This window comes from Pantherophis guttatus, chromosome 4, assembly GCF_059756535.1.
Source record: "Pantherophis guttatus breed Tessera chromosome 4, ASM5975653v1, whole genome shotgun sequence".
In the NCBI taxonomy this organism is placed as follows: Eukaryota; Metazoa; Chordata; class Lepidosauria; order Squamata; family Colubridae; genus Pantherophis; species Pantherophis guttatus.
In genome coordinates this window covers 94,594,016-94,618,038 of record NC_142066.1, presented here as the reverse complement: position 1 = coordinate 94,618,038, position 24,023 = coordinate 94,594,016, and the positions used below count along the sequence as shown (strand labels likewise).

General features: G+C 39.4%; 1 protein-coding gene and 1 long non-coding RNA gene across 4 annotated transcripts in view; one reads left to right on the top strand and one right to left on the bottom strand.

The window, feature by feature from the left end:
• Positions 1-1,279: 1,279 nt before the first annotated feature.
• On the bottom strand, positions 1,280-22,689 carry LOC148114237 (uncharacterized). 2 transcript variants are annotated; one of them, XR_015734239.1, is made up of 3 exons: positions 22,539-22,689; positions 20,612-20,809; positions 1,280-2,833 (listed from the first exon to the last, which is right to left on the bottom strand). It is a non-coding gene; the product is annotated as an uncharacterized LOC148114237 (long non-coding RNA). The 2 variants fall into 2 exon arrangements; XR_015734240.1 differs by lacking the exon at positions 22,539-22,689 and adding an exon at positions 21,697-21,780.
• TRAK1 (trafficking kinesin protein 1) overlaps positions 22,124-24,023 on the top strand; it is a 495,341-nt gene continuing 493,441 nt past the window's right edge. The window contains exon 1 of one of the 2 annotated variants that reach the window (XM_087894140.1): positions 22,124-22,854. The gene's annotated coding sequence lies outside the window, so the exon portion shown is untranslated. The remainder of the gene's footprint in view (positions 22,855-24,023) is intronic. The other variant, XM_060683688.2, reaches the window with a different exon arrangement.

Here is a 24,023-nt window from a genome sequence, read left to right as displayed (position 1 = left end):
CCATTCGTCACGTTGGTGAATTGGCGGCCCCTATCCACGCAAGGGAACTTGTGCATCTTCCATCCTGATTGAGTGATCCTACGACTGGACCCTACCTTCCTCCCAAAAATCAATTCACGGTTCCACAGAACTCAGGAGATTGTACTACCCGATTTTTGGCCTAACCCGGTCCATCCCACTGAACGACATTGGCACTCCCTGGATGTACGACAGGCTCTCAAAAGGTATCTCCACAGGACAGCCTCCTTCCGCAAAACGGAATCATTGTTCGTGTCTTTCCAACCCACCTCTCTCGGATCACGAGTTTCCTCTTCTACCATCTCTCGTTGGCTTACAGTGTGCATTGCATTGGCCTATGAACGCAGGAACAAGGCGCTCCCTGGCCGTATCACAGTGCATTTGACACGCAGCGTTGCTATCACCGTGGCTTGGGCTACACAGGCGTCTCTTCTGGAGATCTGCAAGGCCGCAACATGGAGTTCCCCAACATCCTTCATCCGGCATTACAAAATAGATAAATTTGCTTCGGCTGAGGCCGCCTTTGGTGGTAGACTCCTTCAGCAGGTCCTCGATCCTGTAGATCCGTCTGCCTCCTCTTCTTCTTCCCGCCCTAGGGATAGCTAGCTTTGGTATATCCCAGTCAATGGACTCTCTAAACAGCGCAAGGGAGAATGAACATTGGACTTACCTGAAGGTTCCTTCTCCTTGCGCTGTGTGAGAGTCCATACCTTCCTTATTGTCATTCCTTCTTTGTCTATCCTTTTTTCTCTCTTCCCCTTTCACTCAAGTCATTTGGTTCTTAGGATCCCGACTTCGCTGGCGAACTGGGGACAAGCAGGAAGAGGAGGCGTGTTTATTCAAATTATTGCTCAGTCATGGACCAATCGGACAAGATATAGCCCAGTCAATGGACTCTCACACAGCGCAAGGAGAAGGAACTTTCAGGTAACTCCAATGTTCATTCTGTTCTTTTTCCCTTTCTCTCACCAGCTATGGACAATTCCTTGCGAAATGCCCTTCCTTTCCACAATTAAAACACTGGTTCCTGCTACCCTGTCCTGTCATTCCCCTGCCTTTCCCTCTTCCTCTTCCTCTCCATTGCCCTTGATTTCCAAATTCTCTTCTTTGTCCTTTCTGATCTCCCAACTTCTTGTCCATCATTTCCCCTACTGCTGACAATAACTTTATCCTCTCGTCGCTCCTGTACATCACGATTCACAAATACTTTCTGAGCCTCTGATAATAAATCCCTTATACTCTTTTCTCCCCATCCTTCCACTTTCTGTATCTTTCTTTGTATATCTCCATATGCTCCTATCACAAACTGACGCTTCAGTAATTGTCTAATTCATCTTCTCTCTCTTTTTCTCTCTCTCTCTTTTGGGTTCTTTCAGCTATTCAGCTACATATTCGTTGAACATTGCTTTACAACATTTGATATGTATTCTTAAAGTGAAAAGTTATTTTAATCAGACTAGTTTGATTCAGATAGTCACATCTTTGCTTATTAAACTGACATACAGGAACTATGTAAGAAAGTATTAGAATGTGCAGAAATGGATAGATTAACACTCACTATTAAGGATAAAGAAGAAACTGAATATTTTTTGATATGGGATGTATTTTATCAGTGGCTAGACAATAGAAACAAAAGTTAGAAAGGAGACATAAAAAGAGGAAATGTTAATGGGGAGAATTGTTAAAGAAAATGTTATTATTATATTATTATATTATCAATATTGTTGTGATGAATACTATAACAAATATGTGGATTATGGCTGTTTAAAAACAACTGTACCCAGATCACACAGTTTAATGGAAATCTGAATGTTATATAAATAAAACATGAAAAAAAAATAGCTTTTAACATTCCGAAACTAATAAACAGCTGGAGACTAGCTCCTGATAAGAAAAGTTTGTTAGTACAAATTGGGGTCTGGCTTATCTCTTTTGTGAACCCTAAATAACCTTTCTCATTACAATTTATTCCCCTTCAGACCTCATTTTAATAAACATCTATGCTATTATCCTGTCCAATCAACTTTCCTCTTTCAGATTTCTTTGTTATGTTAACTATAAAAGGGGATGTAAGCTAAAGACAGGGTTCCCTCTTTGAATGAGGAATCCCTTTTGTTTGAATATTCTGATAAATTATAATAAAATGATCTTCCTGTCTTGGTTTGTCTCACTGGAAAATATGCACACCGAGGCACAAGCCTGAAAAAGCCATATATGGCCTTCAAATCTTTCAGCTGGCCAGAACCAGAAAAAGGTTTCACATGAACTCTATTGTTATATAGGTTTAATTAAAGTTTTCGAGATTCTCTCTTTCTCTCTCTTGTATCCAGGAGAGTCAAGTAAGAGAAATCTTTCAATTTTTCCATCTCCTCTCATTTTAGATTGTTCATCTTTTTTTTTTTACAGATGCAGCATAACTTTTCCAAGACTACCTTGGTATTCATCTACACAAAATACTGAAAAATCCAATTTATAAACTATTCAAAATATGAAGGATTTAAAGCATTCTTCAATGCTATCCACAACCAGATGCATTTGTATACATAAGAATATTGCACACTGGCTACCATTTCTGTCATGCTGCTCCATCAGCCTCAGAAATAAAGGCTACTTCCAGTATGCTCTGTTGCCAGCTTTGGCACTATAAAAGATTTTCTGATCATGAGTTATATGAAATATTACTAGATGTAAACAGTGGTGGGCTTCAAATTTTTTAACAACCGGTTCTCTTCCCTAATGGCTGGCTGGCTGGCTGCGGGTCACTGGGTGGTCCTGTGACTGGATGGGCGTTATCAACTCGACGTCACTTCTTTGCCTAAAAAAAAGATATACAAAAAGGTAGCATATTATTTTCTGCATTTAATACTTAATAATAAAAGAGGTACACAAAACAATAAGAGGTATGCAAATATTTACATAAGAACAATAAAAGTGTGGAGAGGGGTGTGGCCAGGGCCATGGCGATACAGCAAATTCCGGGGGCTCCTGGAAAATGCTGATATCTCAGATGTTTTAAGGGATCCTCAGGATGATAGCTATTCCGGAGGAACAGTGAAGAACGAAGGCACAGGCAGGCATGAACAGAGAAGCCGCAAATTCTCTGTAGTGTCTGCATCAGCCCTCAACCTAGCAGCATGGGAAGGCAGCCATTAGGAGCTGCCAAAAGCCAGGTGGTTACACGCAAGAAGATAAAGGAAAAAGAAGAAGGCGATTATTTGGGTAAGACAGTGGTCTTGTAAACAAGATTCCTCTATATATTTAACTCCTGAACTTTTAAAACTATTTACTTGAGAAAATTGGCAAAGAGAGAGGGGAAGGAATGGAAAAAGGCTACCTCCCCACTTCCAGAACAATGGCGAAGAAGCAGAAGCCATTAATAAAAGCTAATTAACAAAAGCTGAAAAAACTTATTAATAAACTGAAAGCAGATTGGGACAAGAGGCATTTTTGGCTAAAGAACTGTAATTTGCAAATCAGAGTTTGGAGTTTTGAAGCTAGGGGTTCATTTTTTCTTTAAAACTATTTTGGACTGCAGAGGAAATTAAAGAGATAAATTGGACAAAGGAAAAGATGAGAAGGGAGTGACCTTGGGACGTTTTGGAAACTGGCAAGAGGATTTTGATAAGAAGTGGTCTAGTGACTTTGTAATAGAAGGGGGAAGATATAGAAGAAAAAAAGAAGAAGGAAAGCTGTTTGTTGTTTCCTTTTGTTTGATGGGGCTATAAATTCTGGAAGATTTTGGAATAGTGGTACTTTGGAATATTATTTTTTCTTTCTGGTTTTTCTCTTTTTGTGCCTTTTCCTCTTTCTTTTTTCTTGTAGAAATTCTCTCTTCCTGGACTTAAAAGAGTTCATTGGCAGGGTTTTTGTTTTATTTTGTTTTGTTTATTTTTTTAAGCTTTTTGGGGGGAGATATATACATTCCCCCCCCCCATCTTTTTAATGCCTGGTTGGATATTTTGGGCAAATACCTGAGTTTTGGACTAGTGAATTTTTATTTCTTTTTTTGCGCTGATCTGGTTCTATCTTCTCTCCTCCCCACTCTATCTTTTTAATTTTTAATTTTTTCTCTTTATTTTTGACCTATTGGGCTCTTTGATTGTTCTTGGCTTTTTGTATAGTTTATGGATTAAATCTACGTGAATTAGGGTATCAAGAACCTGAAGAATTTGATTGGGCATTTTGAATTTAAAAAAATTGAGTATTTGGATTATAAAACTGGGTAATAAAATTTGAAAAATCTTTTCCCTCTTTTGGTTTTCTTTTTCCTTCTTTTTCTTTTTGCCTTTTTGGGGCATCTTGGCTGTTTTTGACTTTTCATTGGTTTTGGTGATTTTTTCAGTTACAGTCCTTCTATCTTTTTTTTATCCTATATGGATTAAATCTATGTCGATTAGGGTAGCAAGAATCTGAAGAGTCTGAGTGGGCAGTATGAATTTGAAAAAATTGAATATTTGGAAAAATATAAGATTTGGAAAAAAAAACAAGATGAAGAAAACAACACAACATTCATCATCACCATCAATATCTGCAGCATCTGATTCTATTGGGCAAAAAACAACAGAACCCATGCCACAGCAAGAGAAAATAAACAGAATTTAAAAATATGCTACAGACTATATATGAAGATCTTAAGACAAGATTAGACAAGGTAGATGGGAGAATGGAAAAAAATGGAAAGAGAACTGAAAGAAGTTAAAGAAATGATAGGGAAAAATGAACAACGATTGCAGCAAATGGTAGAAAAAGCAGAAGCAATGGAGAAAAAAGTTGAAGAGATGGACTATAGACTTACAATTACTGATAAAAATCAGGAAAAAACAATTATAACCCAGAAATGGATAAAGTTGATTTTTATCTAAGATTACAAAGCATTGAAGAAGAAAAGGGAGAAAATTTAGCAGAGAAAATTGCAGAGATACTAGCAGAAGCAATGGAAGAAAGTAAGGAAGGGATATTAAGTGAAATTGATGAGATATACAGAGTGCACACAAGATAGGCGATGAGACATAATCTACCTAGAGAAATTAATGTCAGATTCACCAAGAAAACACTGAGAACAGAGATATTGCAATTGATGAGAAACACAACGATAAAGCATAAAGGGAAAGAAGTAGTGGCACTGAAAGAAATTCCAAGAAGAGTGAGAGATTTGAGAAAAAAATATCAATTTCTCACGAAATGTTTGATAAAGAGAGGAATAAATTTTAGATAGCTGCTTCCAGAAAGAATATTGGTGAACTGGGAAGAACAAAGATACAGACTAGATTCACTAGAGAAAGCAGAGTTATTTTATAAACAATACATAGAGAAAAAGGGAATGAACAGGAGAAGAAAGAACAGCCAAGAGAGACAATGAAAGAACAAGAAGAGAGAGCGTTAAGAGAAGGAGCAAGGGTGAAAGAAGTTAAGGAACTAAGGGAGATAAGAATGACTAGATCAACAAAGCAAATAAATGAATAAGAAATGGAAGAAGAAATTAAAATAATATTGTTGAATATAAATGGATTAAACTCGGCAATAAAGAGAAGAAAATATTCAATAAATTAGAGAAGTTAAAATTAGAAATTATATGTTTACCAGAAGTGCATATTAGAAAGCAACATAATTTTTTTTTGGAGCAAATAAAACTAGGGACATTGTATACAACTTTGGCTGGTCAAAGCAAAAGAGGAGTAGCATTTTACATCAAACAGACAATACAATCCAAACAAATATATGAGGATGAGGAAGGAAGAGTATTAATGGTAGAAATTGTAATGAACTATTAAAAAATATTACTTGTGGGTATATATGCTCCAAATGAAAATCAAGAAGAATTTTATGCAAACATTATATGGAACTACCAATGTGGCTTTCAACAATAGAAGCGTTGACACATCCAAATATGAATAACATGGACAAGATTGTAAGATGCAAAGACATTTTAACAGAGAAGGGAGAATTAAAACAGAAACAAGACTTAGAAAAACAAGGGATTGAGACTGACTGGTATACATGGCTACAGATACAATCAAGATATGATAAAGACTTGAAACAGTATGGTTTTAATTTGGGGGAATCAGAGTTGGATCAGATAATGATTGGAAAGGATGAAAAAATGATTAAAAGACTGTATAATTATTTATTGCAAATTAGATTGGAAGATGAAGAGGTAAAAGAGACAATGATAACATGGGCAAAAAATGTTGGATATGTAATAGAATTAGAGAAATGGCAACAATTATGGGAAAGGAATTATAAATTGACAATGGCAACTGTATATAAAGAAAATCTATATAAAATGTTTTATAGATGGCATAAACCACCAGAAAGATTAGCAAAGATGTTTAAGGATAATTCAGCCAAATGTTGGAAATGTTTGCATATGCCGGGATCATACTATCATAGGTGGTGGTCATGTTTAGAAGCAAAAAATTATTGTTCTAGAATACAGAAATGGTTGGAAGAAATATTACATAAATCTATAGAATTAAAACCAGAGGTTTTTTTATTGGGTATTCTGCCAGAGAGATATAGTAAAGAAAATGTGTATATACATATAATAACAGCAGCAAGAATTATATTTGCACAAAATTGGAAGACAGAAAAAATACCGTCAGAAGTTGAAGTAATAAAAAAAGATTTTAGACTGTGTGGAAATGAATAGATTAACTCTAAGAATAAGAGATAAAGGGGAATCAGTGTATTTCAAGACATGGGGAAGATTTTACATATGGTTAGAAAAGAAATATGAAGATAAGAGGATAGATAAATGATTTAGATAATAGAAAGTTAAACGAGAGAGTGGATAAAAAAGAAATAGAAACCCAGATGACACCAGAGTAAATGAAAAAGGGGGATGGGAGGGGAGGAAAGAAAGAAGATAATAAGAATAAATGTACAATTATGATGATAATACTGATAGAAAGATCTGAAAAGAAATTGAAAGAAAGAAATTGAAAGAATTCTAATATTCTACTATTAGGAGTTGTTCGGATACCAAATAAGGAGAATATTCCATAGCAAAGAAGATAGAAAGGAGAGAGGAACAGAGGGTAGAAAGAGGAGAGGGAGGGAGAGGAATGGAAGAAAGGGAAAAGGAGAGGAAGGAAGGGTAGGGAATAGGAGTAGGAGAGAAGGTGAGTAGGGGGGAAAGAAGAGAAGAGTGGAGTAAAGGAAGGGGAAGTAGGTGAGGTAGGAGAGGAGGGAAGAGAAAGTAGGAAAGGAGAGGAGGGAGGGAAGGGAAAGAGGAGAAGGGTTGTTGTGAAATGAGGGAAGAAAGGGTAGAAGAGCAACTCCGAATGTAATTAAAATGCCTTATTTTAATGTTTCTTTAAGGAAAACATGCATATGTATGATTAATTATGTATAAGAAAATATACATTTTATATTATGTGTATAAGAAATAAAACGGAAAAACTTTTACAAAAAAAAAAAGAACAATAAAAGTGTTATTCAGCTTTAAGTTATTTCCAAATTGCTGTGTTATTGGGGTCCTCACTTTCACTTCTCTTCAGTCTTAATCTCCGAGCATTGGCTGTATGATGTGCTCGCAACCATTTTCTGACTGTAGGAATACGGTTCCATTCTTTTAGAGGTAAACCAATTACACTAATGGTCATTAGGTTTGTTATGTTGGAAACAGACAACTTCTCTTCTCTGAACATATGTTCATTTTAGAAAAACCCCTTTCTGCTTCTATTGAACTTACAGCAATTGTTCTAACAATATTTTTAGCTTTTTGAATACTGGCAGGAATTGTATATTTCTGGGAATCTTTTAAAACATTTCCCACAAAATCTTGTTAATCGTTAATATTAATTTTGTAATTAAAGATATCACTAAATTCAAGCAATTGTTCTTCAGCTGCTTTCCATGGGACCACCATTTCTTCAATATTCCAGTAATCTGGCTCCAAAATTTGAGGAATTGTAAATTAGTCCTGTCTTGCAATTGGCTACCTGTTTTAAGTGTTCACAGTCCATTAGTCTTTTCTTGAAATTTGTAACGATGATTTCTAAAAGTCTTTCCCAAGATAGACTAGCAAATCGATGGTTTTGTACAAATTTTATATTTTTGAAAGTTTTTGAAATAATTAATCCATCCACTTTTTTTTATATGCACCCTTTTCCTTTCTAAGCATTTCAAATGCTTTAATTGATCTTATCACAAGTTTTTCAGCCTTTATGAAGTTTACTTTTCTTGCTTGCGGTGCATTTTTTTTATTTTTTTATTTATTTATTTATTTATTTATTTATTATTTATTTATTATTTATTTATTTATTTATTTTTAATTCTTTTTTTTATTATTTATTTATTTTTTATTGCAAAAGTTTTACAATTACATTTTCACCCCTTTCCCCCCCCACCCCCCCAAACTTCCCAACCTCCCTAACCCTCCCTAACCCTCCCCTCCCCCCAGACTTCCCTATAATATACTCATACTCATAATCATAAAGAACCCTAATATAACACTTATATATAAACTTGAACCCCTCGCTCCCCTGTATAATTTTTCTCTTTACCTCATTACATTAAAAAATTTCCAATACATTATTTTCAAATAAAAGCTATTTGATACTTTCTAGTTTGATATTTGTTCTGAATGTATTCTATCCACCTTTTCCATTCCCACTCATAAGTCTCTTGTGAACAGTCTTTTAAATATGCTGAAATCTTTGCCATCTCTGCAAAACTAGCCATCTTCAAAGTCCATTCCTCAATAGTGGGCAAGGCTTCATTCTTCCAATATTTACCTATCAACAATCTTGCTGCTGTTATCATATACAATATCAATTTTGTTTCACCCAATGTAAAACCCTTAACTATACCCAATAAAAACAGTTGTGGAGAAAATTGAATTTTTTTCTTCAAAACATTCTGCATGACCCACCAAATTTTTATCCAAAAAGCCTTAACTTTCCTACAGGTCCACCAAACATGATAATACGTAGCATCCAAACATTCACATCTCCAACATTTTGGCTGAACATTAGGGTACATACATGACAACTTTTTGGGATCTAAATGCCATCTATAAAACATTTTGTAGAAATTTTCCCTCAGATTCTGCGACTGTGTAAATTTAACATTCTGAACCCAAATTTTTTCCCATGTTTCCAGCATCACTGGTTCTTCAAAATTCTGTGCCCACTTAATCATACAGTCTTTAACTAATTCGGTTTCTGAATCTCTTTCTAGCAAAACATTATAAAGCCTTTTGATATGCATTGGACCTTTCTCTCTTATATGTCTAACCAATTCTTCCTCATGCAACATAATACCAGTTTTTTGGTCCTCTTTCCATCTCAATTGTAATTGATTATATTGTAGCCAAGTTAAATCAATCCCTTCGTCCAACAGTGTCTGCAATGTCTTCAGCTGCCATCTGCCCGCATCTGTAAAAAGAACCTCTTTATATAAACCCCCCCCGAGTGACATTATATTTGTATTCCACAAAATATGACCAAGATCCAGCCATAGCGGTATTTTATAATCCCATTTAAGTCGGTGCTTCTTCCAAACTCTCATCAAAGAATCTCTAAGTATATGACTTTTAAATACTTTATCTACTTTGTCGTCGTAAAATAAGTAAGCATGCCATCCAAATTCAAGATCAAAACTTTCTGCATTCAATATTCCAGTCTTTTTCCTTCCAAACTAATCACTTGTTAAAGTTAAAGCTGCTGCATCATAATATAGCTGTAGGTTTGGAAGTTTAAGACCTCCTCTTTCTGGAACATCTTGCATAATTTTCAATTTCACTCTCGGCTTCTTCTCGTTCCAGACAAACTTATTCACTCCAGATTGCCAAACTTTCAATTGTTTATCACTTTTAAGCACCGGAATCATTTGAAACAAAAAAAGAAATCTTGGCAAAATATTCATCTTAACTGCTGCTATTCTTCCAAGTAGAGACAGCTGCAGTTTTTTCCAAGTCTCCATATCTTTCTGCACCTCTCGCCACAACACCTCATAGTTATTTTGAAACAGTTTCATATTTGATTCTGCAACCTGAACTCCTAGATATTTTACCTTAGGTACAGTCTCAAAACCTGCCCTCCTTTCAAGCTCATGTTTACGATCTTGTGTCATGTTTTTAGCTATCATTTTAGTCTTTTTTGGATTCAATCTAAAACCTGAAACTTTACCATAGTCTTGTATAATGTCCTTCATCAAGATTATTGATTCCATTGGTTGTGATAGGGTAACAACCAGATCATCTGCAAATGCCTTTATTCTGTAATCCTCTTGCCTAATCTTTATACCTTTCAAGATATTAGAGTCCCGTATTGTATTTAGCAAGACTTCTAGTGTTAAAATAAATAAAAGTGGGGACAACGGACATCCCTGTCTTGTTCCTTTTTCAATTTTAAACTCTGTTGTCAGACTTCCATTAATAATGATCTGTGCCTTTTGCTCTTGATAAATTGCCAAAATCGCCTGTATAAATTGATCCCCAAAGTCCATCTTTTTCAAAGTCTTTAATAGAAAATTCCAATCCACTCTGTCAAAGGCCTTCTCTGCATCCAAGAAGACCAGCACTGCAGGGATCTGTTTATTCTTCTCAAGATATTCCAATAAATCTATTACTTGCCTTACATTGTCCTTCATATATCTGCCCTCGATAAATCCCGCTTGATCATCATGAATCACCTTCTGAATTACTGGCATCAACCTGTTGGCTAGTACTTTCGCAAAAATTTTATAATCTGTATTCAAAAGAGATATTGGTCTATAGTTCTCTGGTTTTTTAGGACCGATTTGTTCTTTTGGTATCAAAGATATGTAAGCTGTTGTCCATGATGGGGGTATTTTACCCCCTTGCTGAATATTGCAAAATAAATCTCTAAGTTGTTCCACCATTTCAACTTGCAAAGTTTTATAATACACTGCAGTCAAGCCATCCGTGCCAGGAGCTTTGGCTGTTTTTAACTGTTTAATTGCTACTATTATCTCCTCCTCTGTTATAGGATAATTCATTCTTTCCTTTTGTTGATCAGTAATTTTTGTAACTCTTTTATCGTTTAAATATTTTTCTATAAGTCCATTCTGCACCTCCTCTTTAGCATATAATTTAGTATAATAGTCCACAAAAGCTTCTTTAATTTTTTGTTGAAAGATTTCTTTCCCTCCAATATCAATACTATCAATAGTCCGTATACTTTGTTTTTTCCTCAATGTGTAAGCCAACCATCTGCCCGGTTTATTAGCGTTACAAAATGTGTTATGCTTCGCATATTGTAAGTTTGTTGCAACTTGTTCCGCCATAAGCATTTGAAATTGGTCTTTCAAAAGTTTTATAGCACTACGTATTCTTTCATCTGTTGGATTTTTAATAAGTAACTGTTCTTTATTCTTTATTTCTATTTCCAGTTCAGATCTTTTCTTTTGTCGGAACAGTCTATGTTTAGAGTTCATGTAGATAAGTACCCCTCTCATATAAGCTTTACTTGCATCCCACACAATTTCAATTGGGGTACCTTTATTCAAATTTATTTCAAAAAATTCTTTCAAATGCTTTTTAAGTTCTGTTATATTTTTTCCATATCTAAACAAATTCTCATTTAATCTCCAAGAACGTCTCTCAACCTTGTCCATCTCAATTTCTATCCATACTGGGCTATGGTCAGTCAAAGTTCTTGGAAAAATCTTTGTTCTTTTTGTCTTAACAAGTAAATCATCTGTCAACAAAATAAAGTCAATCCTAGAGAAGGATCTGTGTCTGTCAGAAAAAAAAGTATAGTCCAGTTCTTTTGGATTATGTATTCTCCAAACATCTTTTAGTTCCATATCTTCTTTCATGTCAAAAAAGGTCTGTGGTAATCTGATTCTAGACTTTGCCAAACTCTTTTTATCTAATTTAGAATCGATTACTCCATTCCAGTCTCCCATAATTAAAATAGATCTGTAATCCCATTGCAATATTTTAGTATGTAACATCTTATAGAAATAGTCCTGTTGTTGATTGGGAGCATAAATCCCAATCAGAAGAATTTGGCCATTTGCGGTAGACAATTCAATTGCTACAAACCTACCATCTTCATCTGTTTCTATAACTTTAGCTGTTAACTTTTTATTTACATAAATTACCACACCATTCTTTTTTTGCGAAGTTGAAGATATAAAATGTGTTCCTAGTTTGGAGTTTATCAAATATTTTTGATCTTGAGTTGTGATATGCGTTTCTTGTAAACAAATTATATCATTATTAAATTGTTTCAAATATGTAAATAATTTCTTCCTTTTCTGTGCTGAATTCAACCCATTAACATTCCAGGATAAACACTTAAGCATCATCAGCCTCTTTCTGGAGCAAAGAGCAAAATAATTGAAGATCATCTGAAAGCTTCGATCTCGCTCCTCCCATAGCTTCAATCTCTTGTGCAGTACTCTTATCTGCCTCCTTGTCTTGTCTTTCCTGTTGTTGTTGTTGCTTTTGTTTAAGTAACTTAGATTGAGCTCGAGTTATACGTTGATCCTTAACTTCAATCATCCGAACCGGGTCCAAGATTGGAGAAGATTCCAGCAAGGGCTCATCCAGAAAACCTCCTTCTGCACCTTGCACTTCTTCTAATTCCTGCTTAGACTGTTCTTGCAGTTCTCGTTGAGGTTGCTTCTCTTCACTCTCTTTAATCTCCAAAACTGTAGATGTACGTGGAGATGGTGTTCTTTCCTTGAGAATAGTAGTGTAGAAGTGCTGTGCCTTCTCCACGGTATTCAAACGGTATCTTTCTCCCTTGTATCTGAAAATTATGCCAACTGGTGCGTCCCACCGGAAAGATATCTGTAAATTTTGCAATTCCTTAACGAGAAAACCAAATTCTTTTCTAGCTTTCAGCATTTTAGGAGGTAATTCTTTATAAATTCCAATTCGTGAGCCCCTCACTTGTACGGAAGTGTAAAAGGATTTTTGCAGGATATCATTTCTTATTTCTCTATCTGTAAAATATATGACTACATCTCTAGGTAATTGTCTTTGTCTGGCCACCCAAGAGTTCACTCTGTAAATTTTGTCTATTTTGTGAAAAACCACATCTGGATTAACTTGTAAAATCTTAGCCAGGGCCTCAGAACAGACTTGTCTCAAATCCTGTCTTTCCTCCTCTCGAATTCCTCGAAGCCGTATAGCAAACTCCATTGCCCTGAATTGTATCATGACAATCTCGTCTTCAACTCTCTGCATTTTATTGTCAACATCAGCAATTTTATAATCATTGTCTTTCATCTTAACATTAACTTGTGATTTAAATTCTTCAACTTTAAAATCAACTTTCCCAATAAATTCTGCCAGGCCAGATGCCACTTCTGATATTTTTTTGGTCACCTTGTTTTGATTCTGTTTCACCATATCTTTAACTTCATTAATTTCCTGCATAAATTCCTGGTGTGATTTTTGAAGTTTATCATCTATCCCCTGATGTGATTTTTGAAGTTTATCATCTATCTCCTGTTGAGATTTTTGAAATTTATCATCCAAAGTTTTAGAAATAAATTCTTTTAAATCTCCCACATCTAATTCTTTTTTCTGAGTCTGTAACTGCTGAGCAGGGGGAAGTTGCGTTTCATGTTTATGTGTGGGGGATCCCCCCCCTGTTGCCTTCCCTTCCTGCTTCTTTGAAGCCATCCTGCCACGTGATCTAGTTTTTCTAAAGAGGGAAGTTCCTTTTCCTTTCCCTCCTGCACAAAGACTTCTAAAAAAGTCCCCCAGATTTGATCAAATAAAGGTTGAAGTAAAGCAAAGTCAAATTTTGAAAGGGAGAAATTTTCCAATTATTTCTCTTATAACAAGCAAGGCAACTTTGTAGCAACTTGGAAACTTTGTAACAAAGCAAGATAACTTCACCAATCCACACTCGCTGGCTCGTTAACTCTGAGGCTAAACGCCATGTTTTTTCTAAGCACTTTCACTCATTCGCGTTTTCTCAGATTGAAAAGTCAACAAAGCGCTGATACTTGCGTTTCCAAGATTCAGGATTCAGATAGTTTCACTGTTGATTAAAGCTGGTTCTTTCGCTTTAAGTTTCCTGCAGCCGGCTTGTTCTGCAAAGGCAGAATCGTCCCACGTCGCCCGGAGTTTCAGCAGGTTGGGAGGGAGCCACGCCTGTTCTCTCCCCAGAAACTTCCCTGGGGGGTTACAGGGGCTCGACCTGTGCCCTGCGATCTCTCCTTCTTCAATCCTACGGATTTAGAAGTTTTCGAGCCGCTTCCTCGTCTCGGAGCGGCTCTATGGGCGGCGGGGCTGGCGGAGCTTCAAAGGGCGCCGCCGTCGCCCAAGACAGGGAAACCGGAAGTCCTATTTATTTAATTTTTATACCGTCCCCTCTCCCGAAGGACTCGGGGCAGTGAACAGCCAAAATTAAAAACACACAATACAAACATTAAAATACTATAAAACGAAATTAAATTTATCGTTGGCTTCCCCAATTTAAAACCCCTTACCCATAAAATTCCCCAATTAAAAGATTTTTAACCCAGCCCGACTTGCTGAAATAAAAAAGTCTTCAGGGCCCGGCGGAAGTTCCGGAGGTCCGGGATCAGTCGTATCCCTGGGGGTAGCTCATTCCAGAGGGCGGGTGCCCCCACAGAGAAGGCTCTTCCCCGGGGGGTCACCAGCCGACATTGCCTGACCGACGGCACCCTGAGGAGGCTCTCTCTGTGGGAGCGTATTGGCCAGTGGGAGGTTATCGGTGGCAGAAGGTGGTCTCGTAAATAACTGGGCCCTAAGCCATGGAGCGCTTTAAAGATGAGAACCACTACCTTGAAGCGCACCCGGAAGACCACTGGAAGCCAATGCAGCTCACGCAGAGAGGTGTCACGTGGGAGCGCCATGTCGCCCCCGTAAGTACCTGCGCGGCCGCATTCTGCACCAGTTGGAGCCTCCGAGTGCTCCTCAAGGGGAGCCCCATGTAGAGAGCGTTGCAGTAGTCCAGGCAGGAAGTGACGAGGGCATGAGTGACCGTGCATAAGGAGTCCCAATCCAGAAAGGGGCGCAACTGGCGTATCAGGCAAACCTGATAGAAAGCCCCCCTGGCCACGGCTGTCTTATGCTCTTCTAAAATGGCCGTGCATCCAGGAGGACACCCAAGTTACGCGCCCTCTCTGTGGGGGCCAATGTCTCACCCCTAATAGTCAGCGATGGCACCAGCTGACTATATCGGGATGCCGGCAGCCACAGCCATTCAGTCTTGGAGGGGTTGAGTCGGAGCCTGTTCTTCCCCATCTAGACCCGCACGGCCTCCTGGCACCGGGACATCACTTCAAGGGCATCGTTGGGGTGGAGATGTACAGCTGGGTGTCATCAGCGTACAGATGGCACTGCATCCCAAAACCACGGATGATCTCGCCCAGCGGCTTCACATAAATGTTGAACAGGAGAGGCGAGAGGACCGACCCTTGTGGCACCCCACAAACCAGGTGCCTTGAGGTTGACCTCTGCCCCCCAGCCAACATGGACTGCGAGCGGTCGGAGAGATAGGAGGAGAACCACCGTAAGACAATGCCTCCCACTCCCAACCCTTCCAGCCGGCGCAGCATACCATGGTCAATGGTATCAAAAGCTGCTGAGAGGTCTAATAGGACCAAAACAGAGGAGCAACCTCTGTCCCGAACCCTCCAGAGATCATCAACCAACACGACCAATGCCGTTTCCGTGCTGTACCTGGGCCTGAAACCGGACTGGAACGGATCGAGATAGACGGTTTCATCCAGGTACTGCGGGAGCTGTCGCACAACCACACTCTCAACAACCTTCGCCAGGAAGCGAAGGTTGGAAACTGGACGATAGTTTGCCAAAACAGCTGGGTCCAGAGAGGGCTTCTTGAGGAGGGGCCTCACCACCGCCTCTTTCAAGGCGGGAGGTAAGAAACCCTCACTCAAGGAAGCGTTTATAATCCTCTGGAGCCAGCCTCGTGTAACCTCCCGGGGAGCCAGCACCAACCAGGAGGGACACGGGTCCAATAAACATGTGGTTACATTCAACCTCCCCAGCATCCTGTCCACATCCTCGGGGGTCACAGGGTCAAACTCATCCCAGGTAACAGTCTCAAGACAAACCTCGGACAACCCGCCTGTACCCACCCAGTCAGAGTCCAAGCCTTCCCGAATTCGAGCAACTTTATTGTGCAGATAATGCGCAAAATCCTCAGCACGTCCTTTCAAAATTACAGTCATACAGTCATAAATGGAAGGAGATGGGTGGTGGGAACAATGAGAAGATTAATAGTAGTGCAGACTTAGTACATAGTTTGACAGTGTTGAGGGAATTATTTGTTTAGCAGAATGATGGCGTTCGGGAAAAAACTTTTCTTGTGTCTAGTTGTTCTGGTGCTCTATAGCTTCGTTTTGAGGGTAGGAGTTGAAACAGTTTATGTCTAGGATGTGAGGGGTCTGTAAATATTTTTACAGCCTCTTTTTGACTCATGCAGTATACAGGTCCTCAATGGAAGGCAGGTTGGTAGCAATTGTTTTTTCTGCAGTTCTAATTTTCCTCTGAAGTCTGTGTCTGTCTTGTTGGGTTGCAGAGCCAAACCAGACAGTTATAGAGGTGCAGATGACAGACTCAATAATTCCTCTGTAGAACTGTATCAGCAGCTCCTTGGGCAATTTGAGTTTTCTGAGTTGGCGCAGAAAGCACATTCTTTGTTGTGCTTTTTTGATGACGTTTTTGATGTTAGGTGTCCTTTTTAGATCTTGCGATATGATAGAACCTAGAAATTTGAAGGACTCTACTGTTGATACTGTGTTGTCTTGTATTGTGAGAGGTGGAAGTATGGAAGGATTTCTCCTAAAGCCTACCACCATTTCTACGGTTTTGAGTGTGTTCAGCTCCAGATTGTTCCGGTCACACTACAAGGCTAATTGTTCAACCTCCCGTCTGTATGTGGATTCATCATTGTCTCGAATGAGACCGATCACTGTTGTGTCATCTGTGAACTTCAGTAGTTTAACAGATGGATCGTTAGAGATACAGTCATAAGTTCTCTGTGCAAAGAGCTTTTGATGAAAAATGTTCTGTCATTTTTTTTCTTAGAGAACCTTGTTGTACCTCTTTATTTTTTCCTGCTGCCTCAATCTGGAAATATTTCCATTCTTTGATATATGAACACATTTTTCTTTTGTGAAGTCAAATCTAGCATAATACTTGCAACCTAATTTTTTGTTGGAAATTTCCAATTCCTCATATTTTTCTTTAAAGTTGTCATACTGTTGCAATGTCCAGCAGTCAGGAAGATTATTTTCAATTTTGGAGTCACCAATAATTGATTTGCTGCTTTCTCTAAATTCAAGTGGTGATGCTTGTGACTGTTTTGGATCATCCAAGACCTATTCTGTTGTATCTGGTTCCGATCTTGGTTTCTTGCTGAAAAAAGTGGTCAAACTCTGTTGCCTTTTCATCCTATTAAAGGCTACTACTGCAAAAGAAATAAAACAATGTTGTACTTTGGATTTGACTGTGTTTGCAGGTTAAGGCCTGTAGGTAATGGAAGGGATCTGTTTTCACCCAACAATATATACTCTGTTTTCATCCATTGCTGTGGACAATTTGTAATGTACAAATACAAATTGTCTGAAATGGTATAGGGTTTCCTGCCTGAGCAAGATGTTGCATTAAAAGACCTCCACACCAACATAGGACTCTCAGTGGACATCAGTAGCTAAATATGACCATAAGAAGCAGGTCCAAAGTAAAGTTCTGAGAATTAGTCCTTGTTTGTGCTGATCCATATCAGTGGTAAAAATAAAAGTTTAATAAAAGAACAGAACAAAAAGAAATTTAACAAGCATTTTGTGATTTGACTGAATTTGAATACTTAATAACACAGATTTGAATGATGTATTTGGTGGTCCTTGTTTATAAGCTTGATAGCAAGATATAACCCGCCCAATACCAAGGGCTGGAAGAAGTGGCTGCAAGATCTGAGAGACGCTGGAGATTCAGCCTGGCTGATTCTCTCCGCTGCAGCGCTTTCCGGATGGGACTTCTTACAGGTAAGAACCTTATCCAAACTGCTTTGGCCCCTGCGCCCACACTGCTCCCCACCACCCGTACTGCCACCCCATGGGCCGGATAAATTGCTTTGGCCTGGGGGCTGTAGTTTAAGGCCAGAAGGGGGTATATGGGTGCCATGTGGGCAGTGGCCACATTTTAAGGGCCGAACACCTTGCCGATATCCACACTCCCAGATATTTTACCTTCTTGGCTATTTGGAGCCCCATTGCTTTTTCAAGTGCTTTTTTTTGTTCCTCAGTCATATTTTTGGCCATATTTAATTTGGCCACAGAGCCAGGACTGGCGCATCCCCGACCTGAGGTGAAAGGCGAGTGGGCGGCATGTGGGTGGAGGCCCCGGGGAATGCCAGAGCCAGTGACTGATACATTCTCCAAGGTGAGGGGCAAGTGGGCGTCATGTGGGCAGGGGCCCTGGGGAAGGCCAGAGCCAAGGACTGGCATGTCCCCTAGGCCCTGACGCAAGGCGAAGAATGAGTGAGTGGCATTCAGGCAGAAGGATGGGAAGAGCCAGACCCGAAAGGCAACGAGCCTTGCCGTGTCCACCCTTAGACTGCAATTTTCCCATATTTTTATTTGTTCCTTCCACATTTTTATTGCTCCTTATCCAGCAGTATAGGGAAGCTGGCTTCCAATTTTGAGTTTTACCAGTTTATTCGCCAGTTGCGTCCCTTTCTGGATCGGGACTCCTTATGCACGGTCACTCAGGCACTCGTCACTTCCCGGCTGGACTATTGTAATGCTCTCTACATGGGGTTCCCCTTGAGGAGCACCCGGAGGCTCCAACTGGTGCAGAATGCGGCCGCGTGGGGGATTATGGGAGTGACGGGGCACTCCCATGTAAGGCCCCTCCTGCGTGAGCTGCATTGGCTCCCGGTGGTCTTCCGGGTGCACTTCAAGGTGTTGGTTACCACCTTTAAAGCACTCCATGGCTTAGGGCCTGGGTACTTACGGGACCGCCTTCTGCCACCGATAGCCTCCCATTGGCCAGTACACTCCCACAGAGAGGGACTCCTCAGGGTGCTGTCGGCCAGACAATGTCAGCTGGCAACCCCCAGGGGGAGGGCCTTCTCTGTGGCAGCACCTGTCCTCTGGAATGACCTGCCCCCGGAGATACATAGGATCCCTGATCTCCGTGCTTTTCGCCGTGCCCTTAAAACTTTTTTATTTCATCAAGCCGGGCTGGCTTAACCCCCCCACTTAGATATTTTTAATTGTTCATTTGATTTTAGTTGGGGTGTTTTAAATTATTGGGCCAAAATTTGTTTAATTCTTTCTTTAAAATATTATAAATTTTGTATCTGATGTTTTTATTCTTGGCTGTTCACCACCCTGAGTCCTGTGGGAGAAGGGCGGTATAAAAATCAAATCAAATAAATAAATAAATAAAAATAAATTCTCTTTAGTTTTCTATAAAAGTATGGCATTACTTTATTTTGGATGGCATTATTTTCTATTCGTATTTGGCAATATGACTCATTGTTTGCTCTATAGAGTTTTTTCTTCTACTGTGTTTCCCTGAAAATAAGACCTACCCCAAAATAAGCCCTACTTAAGCACCTGTGCAGCCGGCTGGCCATCCATTCCATCTGGTTGCTTGTGGTGCCACCAAGTTGAAGTGAGGTGAGGCAAGGGGGGTGGAGCTGCCCCACATGCACACCGGCTTACCTCAGGACCCTCACAGCGAGGCCATCCACACTCCGACAACTGCCTCGTGGTGGCAGCACCAGCAACCATTTACAGAGGGAGCCCATGTGGCCGCCAGGCAGGGGTGAAATGCTCCTGGTTCAGACCGGATTGCCCGATCCGGTAGCGATGGAGGCGGGTGGTTTGGAGAACCAGTAGCAAAAATCCCTGCCCCCCCCATTGCCCAGCTGAGTTGTGCAATCATCAGATTGCATTTCATCAGATACAAAAATGCATCATTTCTACAGCATTTTTTCTACAACCTCTTTGGCCAAAAAAAATGCTTTTAAAAGTAAAAAAAAAAAAAGCCTCTGATGATCACGTGGCTCAGCTGGGATCATCAGAGGCTTTAAAAAACATTTTTTCTACAACCTGTTCGGTTGAAGAGGTTATAGAAAAAATGTTTTTAAAAGGAAAAAAAGCCTCTGCCGATCAGGCACGTCAGCTGGGATCGTCAGAGGCTTTTTTTTTTTAAAAAAAAGAAAGCCTGTGCCAATCAGGCAAGTCAGCTGGGATCGTCAGAGGCTTTAAAAAAAGAAAAGAAAGCCTCTGCCGATCAGGCAAGTCAGCTAGGATCGTCAGAGGCTTTAAAAGCATTTTTTAAACAACCTCTTCAGCCGAAGAGTTGTAGAAAAAATGGTTTTAAAAGTTAAAAAAAAAACGTTGGCCATGCCCACTCAGTCATATTACCCCCACCACCAAGCCACGCCCACAGAACCGGTAGTAACAAATTTTACATTTCACCACTGCCGCCAGCCCACTTCTGCTTGTTCACGGCTGTAACAGCAGGAAGCCGAGCAATGCACCAGTGCCATAGCCACGAGGCAAGCCGGAGGGCAGCTGCCCCACGTGCCCTGTACCAGCTTAAGTCAGGGCTCCTATAGCCAGGCCATCCACACCCCAACAACTGCCTTACCTTGCAACAGTGGCTCTGGCAGCTCCATCCAACAAGACCCCACGTGGCCGCCAGTATGCATTTCTTCTGGCGCAGCATTGGAGCAAGAGGCTAAGCGATGTGCAGGTGCCACGACCACGAGGTGAGGCGGCGGGGGGGTGGAGCTGCTTCACATGCCTTGCCTCAGGCTTACCTCAGGGCCCCCTGCCCTAAAAACAACTGGGGAAGAATATATAGGAGAAATGTTGGTTGTAACTCTTAGGAAGTATTTGAAGAATAAATGTATTTCTATGATAATATTCTGTGGGAAGAAAAACAATTGGACATTAGAGACATATTTCAAAAGCAGGGTGAAATGGACATTTATCAAACAATATTCTGTAAAAGTGGTAGTAGCAATATAATTAAAATGAAACAATACATAATTTCTTTTATATCTCAATGTCAAATATTTGTTTTAGAAATCTAGTGAGATCAATATGAGAGATGAAAAATGACTATGTTCTCAAAATAATATGAATCAATTTTATTGCTGTCTACACTAACCCAATGAAATGTTTCTAGGACTGCTACATATATTTTTCTCCTCCAATTTATGGAAATAAAAGTTAGGAATTACTATGATAATCAAACATTTCTTACAAGTGGATTTTAGGTAGTATAGTATCACTGTGATTTATAGGGCTAAAAAAATAAAAGACTAAAGACCATTTTTCTATGTTCTATACTATTTTATATTATGAAATAGTTGACAATGTAAGAACTAATTTGTTCAATAGGTATTTCTCTTCTTTTGAAACAGAGAAACGGGCTAATTATATTTTTAAAGAAATCACCCATGATGCTTTTTGAAAGGTTAAGTGGAGTTTGTAAAGCAAATTCAGGTATCCCTTTAGACTGAAAATAATTCCTATGCACTCAGTGAAAATTATGCAAATTTGAAAGACACTAACTTTATTTTTCCCTTTTTAATTTATAATCATTCAATGAAAGTCATTATAAGTATGGCTGAAATAAATAGACCAAGAATGATTAATTATGGATAAATATTTCATATACTTTGGTTACAGCTTCAATAAAAATATCAGAAGTACCAATTAAAATACCTTCATCGCTATTGTCAAACGTTAAAACAACTGTATGAAAGGCCCATGAAAACAAATACGAGTCTGAATGTCATCCTAGAGAGAATGGTGCTGTATTAGTTACAGTGACAATTCCGTGTATAATACCATTGGAGAAAATGAAGTGACTATTTAACATAATCAAATATGGATTCAACCCTATTGCTCAGTTTAACATTTCCGAAGCCGAGTGCTGGAAGATGCGTCTTTTGAAAAGTTAACTTTTTGGCTTAACTTGGCTTTGCCACTATTTCCAGAAGTGTCCTTTTGAAGGTCTCTGACTAATTTTTAAATTTGCCAAGTTGTACAGTAATGATGCGATAAACGGGACCAGCTTTTGTTGGTGTACCAGAGTCAGTTGCTTAGAAACTCCAGGCGCTCTGGCATTTCCCCCGCCACCCGGGTTTGTGCGATGAGGTAATAGCTAAAGAGAGGAGGGAAGGGCCTATAAGCGAAGAGGCAAACCTGGGGCTCGCCTAACCGGTAAAGAAAGGATTGGTGGCATCTCCCTTGTTAATCTTTCTGGACGAAGGCCGTCTAAAGAGAAGAGGGTCCCCAGGCAACAGAAACGTCTTTCAGTATAGGATTCAAGAACAAACGTACGGAAAAGGTGACGCAGTTTTAAAGAGCGCTGTGAGAAACCTCCCCCCCTCCCCCAAGCTCAGTGCGTGGGATCCGTGCATGTAGCCTTCCAACAAACTTAAGACAGCGCCGCCTGCAACGGCGGGAAAACACTGGGTTTTATTTTTTCGCCTTACACGTGGAGCTGGTAGGCTACAAACAGCTCAAGCTGATCACTTGTTCGGCTAGAAAGTGATTCCGACCTTTTTGTTGTTCGATCCCCTTCTTTCTGAATAATTCTGGAGAGACCGCGCACTTCGAACTCAAACCGGAGGCAACGTCGAAACGAAGCGAGCAACGCGCCCTAGGGCAGAGGAGGAAGTAGTTAGTCACAAGCGCCGGCCCTGCCGCTCATGTGCTGCTCGATCCACCGCGTCTGCAGCGGGATCAATTTACACCAGCCGTGACAGCAGAGCAAGCTTCAGAGAAGGGCCGCTTGCAAATACGCCACCGTAGTTGCCGTTTAATGTCGGGCTGTTGCGGTGGCTGTTGCGTGACGTCTTGGGAAACCTGCGCTTGGTGAGTTTCTTTTAATTCGTTGGTGTTCAGGGCAGTTGCCTTGCTCAGAAGGTAGCAACCGATTTTATGTTTCTATCCCTGGCCGTGAGTTTGGTCAGCCCTTGTCCCCAGATCTTAGATATTCTTTCCTCGCTTTCACTGCTTTTCCTGGCAATCCAGGGAGGGCGAACGGAAGGACGATCTTGCTTGTTGCAGATGCGGCTATTCGACAGGCAAGTATGTTTTTAGATGTTCGGGAAGGTTTGAACCATCTTAATGAGGTTTTTGTTCGGAATGTGTCGCTCATGGCACACATAGGAATCTTCTCGTTTTTCCATGAACCTTGTTTGCACCGCATGACAGTCGGCTGACCTTCAGAGACTTGTTTGAAAATAAACGAAAATACCCCTGGATTGTACATGTTCTCTAGCAGTGCGTTTCTTCTCTTAATAAGCATAGTCTAGCTGAAGTTTGTTTGAACAAAAATTAGCTTGCATGTGAATTTGTGAATTATTTACATCACTGGCCTTTTATATATTAAAAACCGTTTTCTTAACCTTAGAAGCTTCCAATTGTTACTGGTAAGGATGATAGTAATATAGAAACATAAGAAATTGCTTACTTATATGTGCATAGATATATGTGAAATAATTGTAACTCATCAGAAGTACAATTAAAGTATTTTGGTCTGTGTATTCACATGACCTTGAAAATATCTATCTTTGATTTTAATAATATATATAAAATTCATGAATTGCTTAAAAGGCAAACATTTAAATTCTTCTTCAATGAATCTGTTTAAAGCTCTAGTGTTGAATGTATTTTATCAATTGAAACCTTGCTTAGATTCAAGAGGCCTTTAAAATTGCAATCAATGAGATGCTGGAACTGTCTAATATGTGAGGATGCTCTAGACATTGTTAAGATATCCTATAGTTTAAAATAATTTTGTTTAGAGTAAGTCAGTTGCTTCTGCAAAAATCTTAAAAACAGCAAATGAACTGAAATGATGTGTTGAACGCTAGATACTTTTATGCAGAAATAACCAGTTCAGTAGAACTAACTTCTGAATAAAGCTCTCGAGATTTGTGGTCTAGAAAGTGGTATAATTATAGGTTTTAACTATTTATTAAGCAAGCTAACTATTTTTTTCTCAGAAATCTCTTCTCCAGGTTAGTATTTGAGATACA